The sequence below is a fragment of the Delphinapterus leucas genome, chromosome 7 (genome assembly GCF_059928025.1).
Source record: "Delphinapterus leucas isolate spDelLeu-1000000601 "Yukka" chromosome 7, BTC_Dleu_Yukka2, whole genome shotgun sequence".
Lineage (NCBI taxonomy): Eukaryota > Metazoa > Chordata > Mammalia > Artiodactyla > Monodontidae > Delphinapterus > Delphinapterus leucas.
The window spans coordinates 17,058,791-17,072,965 of NC_143135.1; the positions used below are offsets into that span (position 1 = coordinate 17,058,791).

At 35.0% G+C, this 14,175-nt stretch overlaps 1 long non-coding RNA gene across 2 annotated transcripts in view; it reads left to right on the plus strand.

Annotated features, from left to right (window-relative positions):
* LOC111184073 (uncharacterized) overlaps nt 1–14,175 on the plus strand; it is a 198,699-nt gene that overhangs the window by 169,435 nt on the left and 15,089 nt on the right. The gene's annotated exons all lie outside the window — the stretch shown is intronic.

The window sequence follows — 14,175 nt, forward strand, 5'->3', positions numbered from 1 at the left end:
ATATAGTAAACCCTCAATGATTATATAGGAAAAGAAGGAAGACTGGAAATTAATGAATTAAGTTTGCAACTCAGTGTTAGAAAAAGAAAAACAGAGTAAGCTTAAGGAATATAAAAGGGTGTAATTAATATATGTACAGATATTAATGAATAAGAAAAAAGGTACAGTAGAGTAGCTCAAGGTCAAAATCAGGTTATTTGAAGAGGATAATTTTATTATACTTTTTTAAAGATATATTTTTGGAAAGATTGATCAAGAATAAAAAGGAGAAGGCTCACAATAAAAATATTAGAAATTTAACAAATGGAACATACATAAGTATAGCAGAAATTTAAAAATAATGCCATCTATTAAGAAGTCTATGACAATAAATTTGAATGTAAGCAAATTGACAATGTCCTGGAAAGCTATGCCTTATTAATACTCAAAAGCAAATAGAAAACTTGAATAGATATACAGCCATTAAAGAAATTAAATGAGTGGTTAAAATAAATTTGAAAAATGATAAAGTCAAAATCATATTGCCCAGATGATTTTCCATAGGCAAATTCTAGCAAACATTAAAATAGAGCTAATTCCAAGTGTGTGCAAGCTACTCTAGATGACAGAAAAAGACAATGCTTTCCAGTGCATTTTAAGAGTCAAGTATAAACTTGATATTGAAATTAGAGGTGAGAAAGAAAAATTAGAGACCAATCTCACTAATAAATCAAGCCCTAAATTTTAAAAAAAACAAGCTGAACCCAGCTATATTTAAGAAAAGAGTACATTATAAGCCATTTGTGTTTATTTCAAGAATGTTTTAGAAAATCTATTAATACAATTTACATTAACAGATGAAAAGAGACAAATCATGTTAGGTATAGAAAAACAAGTCAAACAACAGCAATGACCCCAAACTTCTTAGCAAACTAGCAATAGTAATAGGAACTTAGTAACAGTGATAGTAATAGTAATAGGAACTTCCTAAACCATGTGAAGGTACATAACAGAAACAGAGAACACATTTAATGCCTGATGGGAAAATATCAGATGTATTTCTTCTAAAGACCAGGACAAACCAAGATGCATTTATCACAGCTTTCATTTTATATTGTATGAGAGGCTCTAACATGTGTAATAAGACACAAAAATGAAGTAGGGGCTTCCCTGGTGGCGCAGTGGTTGAGAGTCCGCCTGCCGATGAAGGGGACGCGGGTTCGTGCCCCGGTCCGGGAAGATCCCACATGCCGCGGAGCGGCTGGGCCCGTGAGCCATTGCCGGTGAGCCTGCGCGTCTGGAGCCTGTGCTCCGCAACGGGAGAGGCCGCAACAGTGGGAGTCCCGCGTACCACAAAAAAAAAAAAAAAAATGAAGTAGAAGGTATAAAAATTCAAAAGGAAGAAACAAAACTATTGTTCCTTTCAGAGTCTGTTATTGCCTACGTAGAAAATCCAAGGAACCTGTGGATGAACTAATAGAATTAATGAGTTCAAAACAGTGACTGAGTACAAGACCAATATATAAATGTCTTTAATGTTTTTTTTACATCAGCCACAAACAGCAAATATAATATAGAAAGATAATATTTAAAATATCAAAATTAGAAATGTGTCATATTTTTGTAGAGAAATTGAAAGATGTTAATGGCCTAAAGAAGTAGAGAGATACGATATGACTGTGGATGGGAAATCTCAAATCATAAAGATCCTCATTCTCTAAAAATTAATTCATAGACTCATATCGTTTGCATTTAAAGTCCCAGTAGGATTTTCCATGGACCTTGGCAAGCTCATTCTAAAGTTTATATGGAAAAACAAGGGATCAAGAATGGTCAGGGGACTTTTGAAGAAGACCAAAATAGGGGGACTAAACTTACCAGATATCAAGAATCCTTACAGTGTTTCATTAATTAAAACAAAGTGCTATTAACTCAGAGATAGAAATGTTGAACACAGTAGGAAGCCTATACAGAGTTTATACATAAAGAAACTTGATATGTGACAGAAATAATACTGCAGATCAGGGAGAAAGGAGAGACTATTTAAGAAATGATTCTAGGACCACTCGTTACCCTCATGAAAAAAGTGGAATTGGATTCATTCCTTACAACCTATTCTAAGATCAATTCTATTTGGATTAAAAATCTGCATGAAAAACAAAATTTAACAGTTTTTAGAACCCAGTATTGGAAAATATCAGCAGGACTGTGGTATAGAGAAGAATTTCTTTAGAAAATGGAACACAAAACTATAAAGGCAAAGATTGGTAAAATGAACTGTGTTAAATATTTAAATCTCTGCATCAAAAGATATGAAAAAACAGAGTGAGAATGTATGTGTCACAGAGAGATTTTTGAAACAAAAATAACATATAGGATCATTGTGCAGCATACTTAGAGAACTCTTAGAACACAAGAAGATAAAGACAATTCAATTTAATAATAGACAAAGAATATGGGAAGATAGATCACCATGTTAAAAAACTCAGAAGGCCAACAAATGTGAACAATGCATACTATCAGTAGTATTCAGGAAAATGCAAATTAGAACTACAGTGAGGTATCATTTAGTACCAATGAGACTGACACAATTAGAATGATTAACAATTTCAGTTGTTGCAAGAAAGTGGAACCTTGGGCTCTCTCATACGCTGCTGGGAGAAGTATGAATTGATCCAGTAACTTGGGAGAGCAGTTAACAATAGCTGGTAAAGGAGAGCCTACCCTATGACCTACGTATTAGAATGTTCATTGAAGCATTGCTTGCAATGGTGAAAAAATTGGAAACAACATAAATGTCCATTAAAAGGGGAAAGGATAAATCAATTCTATATTCATACAACAGAATCCTTTACAGTGTTTAAAATTAATGAAGTAGAGATAAATGTATCCATATGAATAAATCACAAAAACATAAAGCTAAGTGAAGAAAGCAAATTGCAAAAGAATGCTGTTAGTTCAGGTGCTCTAAAATGCAGGCACCAAGACAAAATTAGACACGCAAATAATTTATTGGGGGGAACCATCCGTGAAGGAGAAAGGGCAGGAGCTGGAGAAGGTGGGGAGGGTTTTCAGACCATGGTGCAGATCTAAGTCCTATGGAGGAGCTGTACAAACTTGGGCAACTTTCTTAAACTCTTTGTGTTATTTTCAAAAATCAGTATATTATTTAATTATGAAGGCAGTAAGTTAGGAAATGTAAAATATTTACAACAATCCCTGGCACATACTAAGAGCTATAAAGCATTTTTCTATTTCCACCATAATACATAATACCCTAGATTCCTTATGATATCATGGGCTGGAGTTTAGATGCCTAAACAATAGAATTTAATAACCAAAGTTGCCCATTAAAGTAGATCTGCATTTTGCAGGAACGTATCTGCATTAGCAATCCTCTTGTCCTCAGTTATTGGCTAGGAGTAGCACCAGGCAGGGGAGGACCCAGAGGGAAGCAGCTGTTGTCATCAGGAAATTGCTCTCCACTAGAGCAAGGAGATTGGAGTGGCGCATTATCATGGCTGCCACAAAGATGTACAATATGATTCTGATTATATAAAGTCTGTGATACAGTTTACGTATTGTTTGTGGATACATAGATATACAGGAAACATTTTAGAACATGCTTTGGAATAAGGTCCAAATTCAGGGTAATGGTTTACTACAGGGACCAGGGAAAGAGGAAAATGGGAACAAAGAGGGCACTTCAGTTCATAAATCTTTATTGTTAAAAATCTAAATAGTGGTTACACTGGTATTTACCATATTACACTCTCTATTGTTTTCATTATCCTAATGTATTTTTTAATAATAATGCACTAAAGCTAATTAAGAAGCAATGTAGTGGGTGTGAGTTACAAAAAGTGGTTGGGAAATCTTGTTTTAACTGAAAAGCAGAAGTCAGGGAGGTAGGCACAAATCTCGTAAGTTTCCATTTAAGACCACTACTGTGAATCATGTTACATGAAACAAAGTAATCACTGAATGAAGAACAGTTTTACTGCAGATCAGCTTCTTTTTCCATTTTGGGGCATTGCAGAGGAAGATTTTTTTAACAGATGATACAGTCACAGATTTAGTCTGTGTAACAATTGCAAATGTCCTAAAGCACAGAAGGGACTTTTCTTGTCTTCATGGGAGGGAAGGATGAAGTAATGCCATTGCTGTTATTTTTCTGTCACTGTTTCATTATTTATATTTGGTCACTGGTATGAGCATTTTAAGGAGATAGCTAAGAGTTTAAATAGGTCCTACTGAGAATGGAAAAAGAGTATTTAATTTTTTAAGTTCTAAAGTTTAGGCATCTAAATTCCAGCTCACGATATCGAATGGATTATAGGGTGTTATGTGTTATAGTGGAAACAATAGAACAAATGTTTTACAGCTCTTACTATGTGCCAAGGACTATTGTAAACATTTTACATTTCCTAACTCACTACCCTATGAGTTAAATAATATACTGATTTTGACTTTTTGAAAATAAAGGCACAAGAGTTTAAGAAAGTTGACCAAGTTTGTTCAGCTAGCAAATTCTCTACAATGGCCTCAAGGTCCTGTATGATCCTGCCCCTTGCCTACCTCAGCCTTGTACAATGCACTACCTCCCATAAAATGCTCCAGTGACATAGGTCTCTTTTCCAGTCCCATAAACACATCAAGCCCTTTCTTGCCTCAGGGTGTTAACATGTAATGATTCCACCCTGGAATGTTATTTCTCCCACTATTCCCTTGGTGAAATATTTGTTTAAAACTTTAACCCAATTTTTATTTTTTGTTTTCTTATTACTTAGTTGTAAGAATTTTTACATATTTTAGACACTAATCCTTTTCATTTTTGGAACGGTGTCTTTTGAAGAGCAAAGTTTTTAATATCTATAAACATCCATCTGATGAAGGATTTGTACCTAGGATTCACCAAAGAAGATATACAGATGGCAAATGAGCACTAAAAACTGCTCAACGTCATTAGTCATTAGGGAAACGCAAACTAAAACCACCAGAATGGAGAAGATAAAAATGACTGACATATGAAATGCTGGTGAGGGTGTGGAACAACTGGAACCCTCATAATCTGCTGATAGGTATATAAAATATACTTTTTTTGAAATATACTTTCCAAATACACTTTGGAAGACAATTTGGTGGTTTCTTTTAAAGTTAAGCATACATCTGCCATATGATTCAGCCATTCCATTCCTAGGCATTTTTCCTATTGAAAATAAACCAAATGTCTAAAAAAAAAAATCCTACACAATGCTCATAGCAGCTTTATTTGCATTGGTCCCATATGAGAAACAACCCGAATGCTCATAAACAGGTGAATGGATAAAAAAATTGGGGGTATATTATATAGTGGAATACATGCAACAACACAGATTGATTTTGAAATTTTTTCCATACTTCCCTGTCTTCTCCAACTTTTGTCTCATTTATTCTAATAGCTTTGATATAGATGTCAGAGAATTTTTTCATAGATGATCATGTCATCTGTAAATAATGACATTTTTGCTTCTTTTCCAATCTGAATATTTTTAATTTCCTTGGCTTGATATATTGCACTGGCCAGAATCTTCAATACAATATTTACAGAAGTGGTGAGGTTAAGATGCTTGCCTTATTCCTGATTTTAGTGGAAAAGCACAGGAAGTTCATTTATATTCCTAGTTTGCTAAGAATTATTATTAGGAATGAGTGTTGGATTTTGTTAAATGTTTTTTTCTGCATTTATTGATTATCATATTTTTTCATTTTTTCATAATATAATGAATTACATTGATTGACTTTTGCATGTTAAATCAAACTGGCAGTCTTACATGTATTATCCTTCTTATATATTGTTGTATTTGGATTTGATCAGGTGAAATTTAGTTAGGAAGTTTTTTATCTATGTTCCAGAGGGATTTGATGTGTAGCTTTCTTTGTCTGCTTTTGGTGTGAGAGTGTGATAGTGGCCTCATTAGATAGGTTGGCAAGCATTCCCTCATCTTCTATTTTTTGGAAGAGTTTGTGAGGAATTGGTATTTTTTCTTCTTTAAATGTTTGGTCAAGTTCCCCAGTGAAGTCATCTGTACCTGGAGTTTTTTTGTTTTTTTTTTTTGTGGAGAGATTTTTAATTACAAATTCAATTTCTTTAAGATATAGATGGTTGTTCAGGTTATGTATTAGTCTTAGTCTGATCATGCTACTGTAACAAAGTACCATAGGCCAGGTGGCTTATAAACAGCAGAAATTTATTTTATTTAGTTCTGAAGATTGAAGTCCAAGATTAGGGTACCAGCATAGTCGAGCTGTGGTGAGAGTCCTCTTCTGGATTGCAACTGCCAACTTCTTATTGGATCCTCACATGCTGGAGAGCAGGGAGGGAAAGACAGCTTTACTGTGACTCTTATAATGGCACTGATCCCATTCATGAGGGCTCCACTCTCAAGAACTTATCTGATCCTAATTACCTCCCAACCCACCTCCTAACACCATCACATTCGGGGTAAAGTTTCAACATATGAACTTTTCGGAGACAAAAACTTTCAATCCATACAATATTTTTTCATGAAGGCGTTTGATAGTTTGCATCTTTCAAGTAATTTGTTTATTTCATTTCTGTTATTCAATTTGTTGGCCTAAATTTTTTAAAAAATATTCTCTTGTTATTTTTAAAATATCTCTAGGAGTCTCCTCTGTCATTCCATATTTTGATAATTGGTATCTTTACTCCATTTTCCCCTATCATTCTGGCTAGAGATTTGTTGATTTTATTAATCTTCTTAAATAACTAACTTTTCGTTTCATTGACTTTCTATTTTCCTGTTTTGTATTTGTTTTCAGTTCTTCTTTGTATTACTTTCATTCTTATGATTAATCTAGGTATAACTTGCTATTATTTTTCTAGTTTCCTAAGGTGGAAGCTGAGATCATTGTTTTGCAACCTTTTCTATTTTTTTAGTATATATGTTCAATGCTATACATTTTACTTTATGGAATGGTTTATATGCATCTGACACTTTTGATATGCTGTTTTCATCTTAATTCAGTTCAAAGTATTTTCCCTTTTCCCTTTTGATTTCTTCTTTGTCTCCTGGGTTACTAAGAAATCTGTTCTTTTGTTTATAAAAATTGAGGGTTTTTGAAAATTTTTTTTTTTTTTTTTTTTTTTTTTTGGTACGCGGGCCTCTCACTGTTGTGGCGTCTCCCGTTGTGGAGCACAGGCTGCGGACGCACAGGCTCAGCGGCCACGGCTCACGGGCCCAGCCACCCCGCGGCATGTGGGATCTTCCCGGACTGGGGCACGAACCCGTGTCCCCTGCATCAGCAGGCAGACTCTCAACCACTGCGCCACCAGGGAAACCCCAAAAATATTTTTGTTTTTGACTTTTACTTTAATTGCATTGTAGTTCAAGAACATACTTTGTATGATTTGAATCATTTCAAATTTACTTGAATTCATTTTATGATTCAGAATATGATCTATCATGGTAAATGTGTGCATTTGAAGATTTTGTATATTCAGTTATTGTTGGATGGAGTGTTTCATAAATATCAATTAGGTCAAGTTGTTTGATAGTGTTATTCATCTTTAATATCCTTACTGATTTGCTGCCCATTTGTTCTATCAGTTACTGAGAGAAGGGTGTTAAAATTTCCAACTGTAATTACAGATTTGTTTATTGCTTCTTATTGTCCTATCAGTTTTTGCTGAAGCTGTATTATTAGGGGCATAAACATTTAAGATATGTCCTCTTGCTGCATTGATCCCTTTAACATTATGAAATGACACTCTTTGCACCTGAACATATTTTTTGCTTCAAAATACTCTTTGTCTGAGAGAAATGTAGCCCCTCCAGCTTTCTTTTTATTAATGATAGTATGGTATATTTGTTTCCATTCTTTTACTTCTTACATGTTTGTTTCTTGTAGGAAGCATACAATTTGTTCTTACTTTTAAGAATCCAGCCTGACAATCTCTGTCTTTTAATTGAGTTGTTTAGACCATTTACATTAAATGTGGTTATCAGTATAGTTGAGCTTAAGTCACCATCTTACTATTTGCTTCTACTTTTCCACCTGCTTTTTGTTCCCTTTTTCCTTTTTTTGTGCCTTCTCTTGGGTTATTTAAAATATCTTGATTAACCCATTTTATTCATTGTTGGTTTGTTAGGTGTTGTTTTAGGGTATATGTCTGTAATTTATCATACTGTATTTTTGAGTAATATACCACTTTGGGTATTATATAAGAACTTTATAATGGTGTACTTCCATATTCCTCCTCTATTTCTGTCATTTTGGTCATACACTTTACTTCTCCTTTTTGCTATTTCCAGTGCTCTTCATGCCTTTGTGTTGATGCAGATTTCTATCTGGTATCATTTTCCTTCTGCCCCAAGGAGTTTTTAAAAACATTTTTGTAGTACATGTCTGCTGGTGATGAATCCTTTCTGCTTTTATTTATTTTCCTTCATTTATGAAAGATATTCTTTTGCTGGGAATATAATGAACAACTGACAGTTTTTTCTTTTAATAATTTAAAGATGTTGTTTTACTGTCTCATTATGAGTTATATTTTTCTGCTTCTTTGTATGCCTTCTAATTGTTTATGAAAGATATTCTTTTGCTGGGAATATAATGAACAACTGACAGTTTTTTCTTTTAATAATTCAAAGATGTTTTACTATCTCATTATGAGATATTTTTCTGCTTCTTTGTATGCCTTCTAATTTTTTGATTTGATGATAGGCATATTTAATTTTACCTCATTAAGTACTGGATATTTTTGTATTCCTATAAATTTTCTTGAATTTTGTTCTGAGGTGTATTTAATTGAGCTTAAAATAGTTTCATCCCTTCAAAGCTTTCTGTTAAACTTTGTTAGGCAGGACCAAAACAGCCTTTATTCCAGAACTAAGTTTGTTTCATTATAAGCCAATATCCTTTTGAATACCTTACACCATCCTAGTTAATTACAAAGTTTTTTCTTTCTGGTTTATAGGAACAGAAATATTTCTGGCTTTCTGTGTTCCGTAGGGTTGGTTCCCTATGTTTCTTTTAGGTGATTCTTTATCTGCTGTTGAATAGTTTCCTCACCTCCATGCTCTAGTCAGTACTCAGATGAAGACTTGAGGGGAACTTTTTGCAGATCTCTGGGGTTCTCTCTCCCTGCAACTTTTCCCTCTATGTGCTCTGCTCAGTGAACTCTAGCCTTCTTGGCCTCTCCAAACTCCAAGATCTCTTTTCTCAGTTCAGTAAGGTCACTGGACTCCACCTAGTTCCCTCTTTCTCTTCTGATAACTGAAAACTCTCTCAGGACAGTAAGCTGGGGCAAAGGTCACACCTCATTTATTTCCCCTCTCTCATGGATAATTTTCCCATGCTACCTTAGGTTCAGTGCTTGAAAATAACTGTCTGGTTTCTAAATTACTTCAGGCCAGAGGTAAAACTCGTCCCTATTACATCATCTTTGCCAGAAGAAGTAGTATTTACTTGGCTAATTCTTAATTGTAATTTTAGTCTCTGGTTAAATCTCTCTTCTCTAGGTATGCCTCTCCTGATCACTCTATGTAAGGTAGGCTCCCCCTGTTCTCATAACATTTGGCTATTTTGCTTCAGAATTCTTACACAATTAAAAGGTTATAGTTGGGCTTCCCTGGTGGCGCAGTGGTTGAGAGTCTGCCTGCTGATGCAGGGGACGCGGGTTCGTGCCCCGGTCTGGGAGGATCCCACATGCCGCGGAGCGGTTGGGCCCGTGAGCCATGGCCACTGAGCCTGCGCGTCTGGAGCCTGTGCTCCGCAACGGGAAAGGCCGCAACAGTGAGAGGCCCGCGTACCGCAAAAAAAAAAAAAAAAAAAGGTTATAGTTATTTGTGGGTTGATTTGTTCAGTAACTACATCCACTACTAAATAATAAGCCTTGAGCAAAGACTATACTGTTAGATTCACCTTTGTATCCTTAATACCTAATACTATGCTTAGCGTATGGTATAATTCCAAATATTTGTTGAACAAATAAACGGTTGTAGGACAGCGACAGTGCACCTCTTTGTGTCACATCTGTGCCAGTGTATTCTTATTTGCATTTTGTTGGAATGAAAGTAATATTGAAAATACATGCTGTTTATCTCAGAGTATTTTCATCTACTTAGCTAACAAAGAGCAACATTAACTTAGTAGACATATGAGGCTGTTAACATTTTGTTCTTCCAATATGTGAAATTCTAGTTTGTGTGCATTTCTACCTATCTTAGCAGTTATATGTGTATGTGTGTTTTTGTGTGTATGTGTGTGGAGGCTGGTTCATTTGGACTTAGTATCATCAAAATCAGTTCCCTCATCATTGTCACAGATAGAGCCACTATTATGAATAGATTTTGTAGACTTCCAGAGTTTTTTCTATGGTTTTATATATAAAATTTGGCTTTGTATATTTCAACACTGTGTTGCTAGGAGAATATACATTTATGCTTCTTATAACTTGTATAATTATTCTTTATCATATGAAATATCCATATTTCCACGTTTTAACTTTTTTTGCTTTAATTTTATGTTGATTTATATTAGTATTGCTACAGGATTTTTTTTGAGGAGATGATTTGCCTATTTCTTTTTGTAATACATTTGTTTTCAATCTCCTGATGACTAGTTTTTCTTATCCATTTAATAAATAAATCCATTCATTTTGATTTTTGATGTGTTTGGACTTGTTCTGGCCATCTAATTCTGCATCTTTATTTTCTCTGTTCTATGAGTTGTCTATTGCCATGTATATAATGCCCCCCCCCCAACTTCATGGCTTTCAACAACAATAATTTTTTAATTATCTTCCTTAGTTTCTATGGGTAAGGAATTCAGATGAGCAGAGAAGAGATGGCTTTTCTCTGTTCTATGATGTTTTGATTATCAACTGGATTCATTTGGAAACTCATTCACTCATATGTTTGGTAGTTAATGCTAGTGTTGGCTAGGAATCTAGCTGGGGCTTTTGACTGAACATCCTCGTGTGGCTTCTCCGTTTGGCTTGGGCTTCCTTACAGTATGGTGATCGGGTTTGAAAGTCAAGTGTACTGAGAGAGCCAGGTAGAAGCCATTTTGTCTTTTATGACCTAGCCTCAGAAGTCAGGAAGCATCACATTCACTGAATCCTATTAGTTGAGATATTTATAAAGTTCTATCTAGGTTCAAGGAAGGGAACGTAGACTTCATCCATCAGTGGAGTTGTGTCAACTACACATTTTAAGAAGAACATGTGGCATGGCATATATAGTGGTGTGACCACCTTTAGAAAATACAAATCTGCTGCATCTTGTTTACATTTGTACCTTTTTTCCTATTTTTGTTGAATTGATACAGTTTGCTTTGTTCTATTTTCCCTCACTACTGGCTTCAAAGTTATACATTTTATACTTTTAGCTTACCAGTGATTGCTTAAAATTTTTAATATGCATATGTAAACTTACATTTTTCTAACAAACTTGTAGTTAATTCATATCTAGTTCTATCAAGGCAAAAAGTAGCACACTTCTACTTCCCTCTGCCTGCCTTACTCTGCCAAAAAACATGTTGTAATTGACTGGATTTTAATATGTTTGTTATTAAAATACATTTTAAAAATCAGTATTTACTTTATGTTCTAATTTCCTTTTGCTTGCTGAGAGGTGATAGAGTGAAATGCTTAATTTCACTGAGGGGTGAGACAATCTGGTCTTGTTAGACTCTTACTAGAAGTGTGACTGGACAATTACTTTGAGCATTTTTGTCTTTAAAATGGGAGAATATTTAGACCTGTTTCTACCTAATAGGTAGAAAAGATATGAGATGATATACATAAAGCACTTAGCATAATGCCTGACACTTAGTAAACTTTCAGTATTGTTTGAAGTATTATCAATGGTTTCTAAATATTTAAAAAACTTCTTGGGACTTCCCTGGTGGTCCAGTGGGTAAGAATCTGCACTCCCAATGCAGGGGGCCCGGGTTGGATCCCTGGTCGGGGAACTAGATCCCACATGCATGCCACAACTAAGAAGCCCACATGTGACAACGAAGAGTTTGCATGCCACAACTAAGAAGCCCACATGCCGCAACGAAGATCCTGCATACTGCAACTAAGACCCAGCACAACCAAAATAAATAAATAAAAAATATATTTTTTAAAAATATAAAAACTTCTCATGTTTTTCTTCTTATTAGTATCTTTTACTGCTAAAGATCTTCCAGCTTTTTTCTTTATTACCCTTGTCTTTCTCCCCAGGCATTACATGACAAGTATATTGGGTACATGGCTTGGATTTGTTGTGCAAGCATTGACATTCCTCAATATCAGTTTATACCTGGATTACTCTTATGTTGGTTAAATAAGGCCATTCTCAGTGAAAACTGAAAAAAATTTTTAAAAATCACATGAGATTGATTCTAACATTGACAGTGTGAACCAGTATTCATCATGTATTCTTGCTACAAGATTAGAATATCTTGAATGCCATCTAGGCATGTGTCATAAATGGAATAATATATGTCAGGATGAGGGAGTAGACTATAAATAGGTGATCCTTTTATTCTCCCTGGAAATTTGTTTTTACCACCAGTTATTATCCAAGAACCTTATCCCTTTTATTTCTATTTTAATCTCTTACCCTTTCCTCTTTTTGGTGTTTAATGAGCACTCAATTTTCACCTAGCTAAGAATACTTGGTAAAGTTGGGTAGCAATGATTAGAGGTTCAGGTTTAAAAGAATCAGAAATATTGTAAGCTACAGAGATGATTCAAAGTCATAGATAACAGCGCATGTACCTATCAGAGATGAAAGTGGGAAGGTAAGGATTTGGGTGGTACAGCAATAGGTAGGTGGGCTTTGTGGTGGCAATTGTAGCATAGCTATACTAAGGCAAAAGGGCATCATGACTCACCATTATATCTCTAGAAATAAATTGGGAGGTTACAAGATAGCTTTAGATATTTCCCATTTTGAAAAATAACGTACGGGACAAGTCAAATTGTTCCTCCTAAGCAGTGACTCCAGGCTGATTGGTTACAAATTGGTTGCAATCAGGAGGATAGCTCTGTTAGAAATTCTGCTTGCATGTGGATTTGGAAGTGTTTGTAGGTGTTCTGAGAAGACTGCATGGGTCATCTGGAAAGTCATTGATCCCTTGAGGCACGTGGGAAAAGAGGAGCATACTACACATCATATATATGAGCAAACCTCCTTATTAGCACAAAACCCATTTCTGTGACACATCTATTCTGAAGAAATTTCTGGGCAAAGAACAAAACTATAGAATAGTGGTTAAACAATTGAGTCCTCGATTAAGACTGCCTGGGTGTGAAATCTAACTCTAAAACCTGCTAGTCATGTCTGTATGAGAAAGTTATTTACCTTTTCTCTGCCTCACTTTTCTCATCCATAAAATGGAGTTAATATTAGCAAACTTATAAGGCTGTTGTGAGGATTTAACAAGGTAATACAGGTGAAATACTTGTAACAGTGGTACTCGCATCCTAGGCACTCAATAAATATTAGCAATGATTCTTAACACGTGAGAGATTGAGAGTGGGGATGTGGAGAGTAAGTACAAAATATTTGGAATATGTTCTCATACTTGTGATGATTTTTTTAAACTTATTGTATCTCAGGATGTCCTTAAGGATTGCTGTTGGTGCACAGATTGTTAGAGGAGATAGTCCAGTGCAAGTGAAAGAACATAGCTCAAGGCTTTCTGAGTTCTGGATATGGGCTTGGAGAAGTCACCCTAGTTTTTTAAGCCTCAGTTTTTCCTTTTCTTCCTGACAAGAATATTAATCTTTGTTCTTACTGCCTCACAGGGTTGTCAGAAGATGGAATGCTTTATAAATTATAAAGGGTTGTAGCTGTCTCACATCCTTTTTGGGAGCAGCTGTATATAAATTATAAATAAAAAGTACTATGCAAATATAAGGAATTATTACTGTTATATATTCTGGATGTGCCATTCTGAGATATGCATCCACTTAACAGTTGTGTGTGTGTGTTTGCCTATGTAGGAAGGTACCTGGTTCTAAATAACTCAGTGTGTGAGTGTGTGTGAATGAAATGCATATATATTGAAAAATGCCTTATGACAAGTTGATAGTCCTAGAAGGAAAAGGAAAAGAAAACTCTTAAGCTTTGCTAAAAAATCGAATCATCTGACAGTCACATTCCACCAGAATGCCCAAGCACAGCTGGCCGAAAG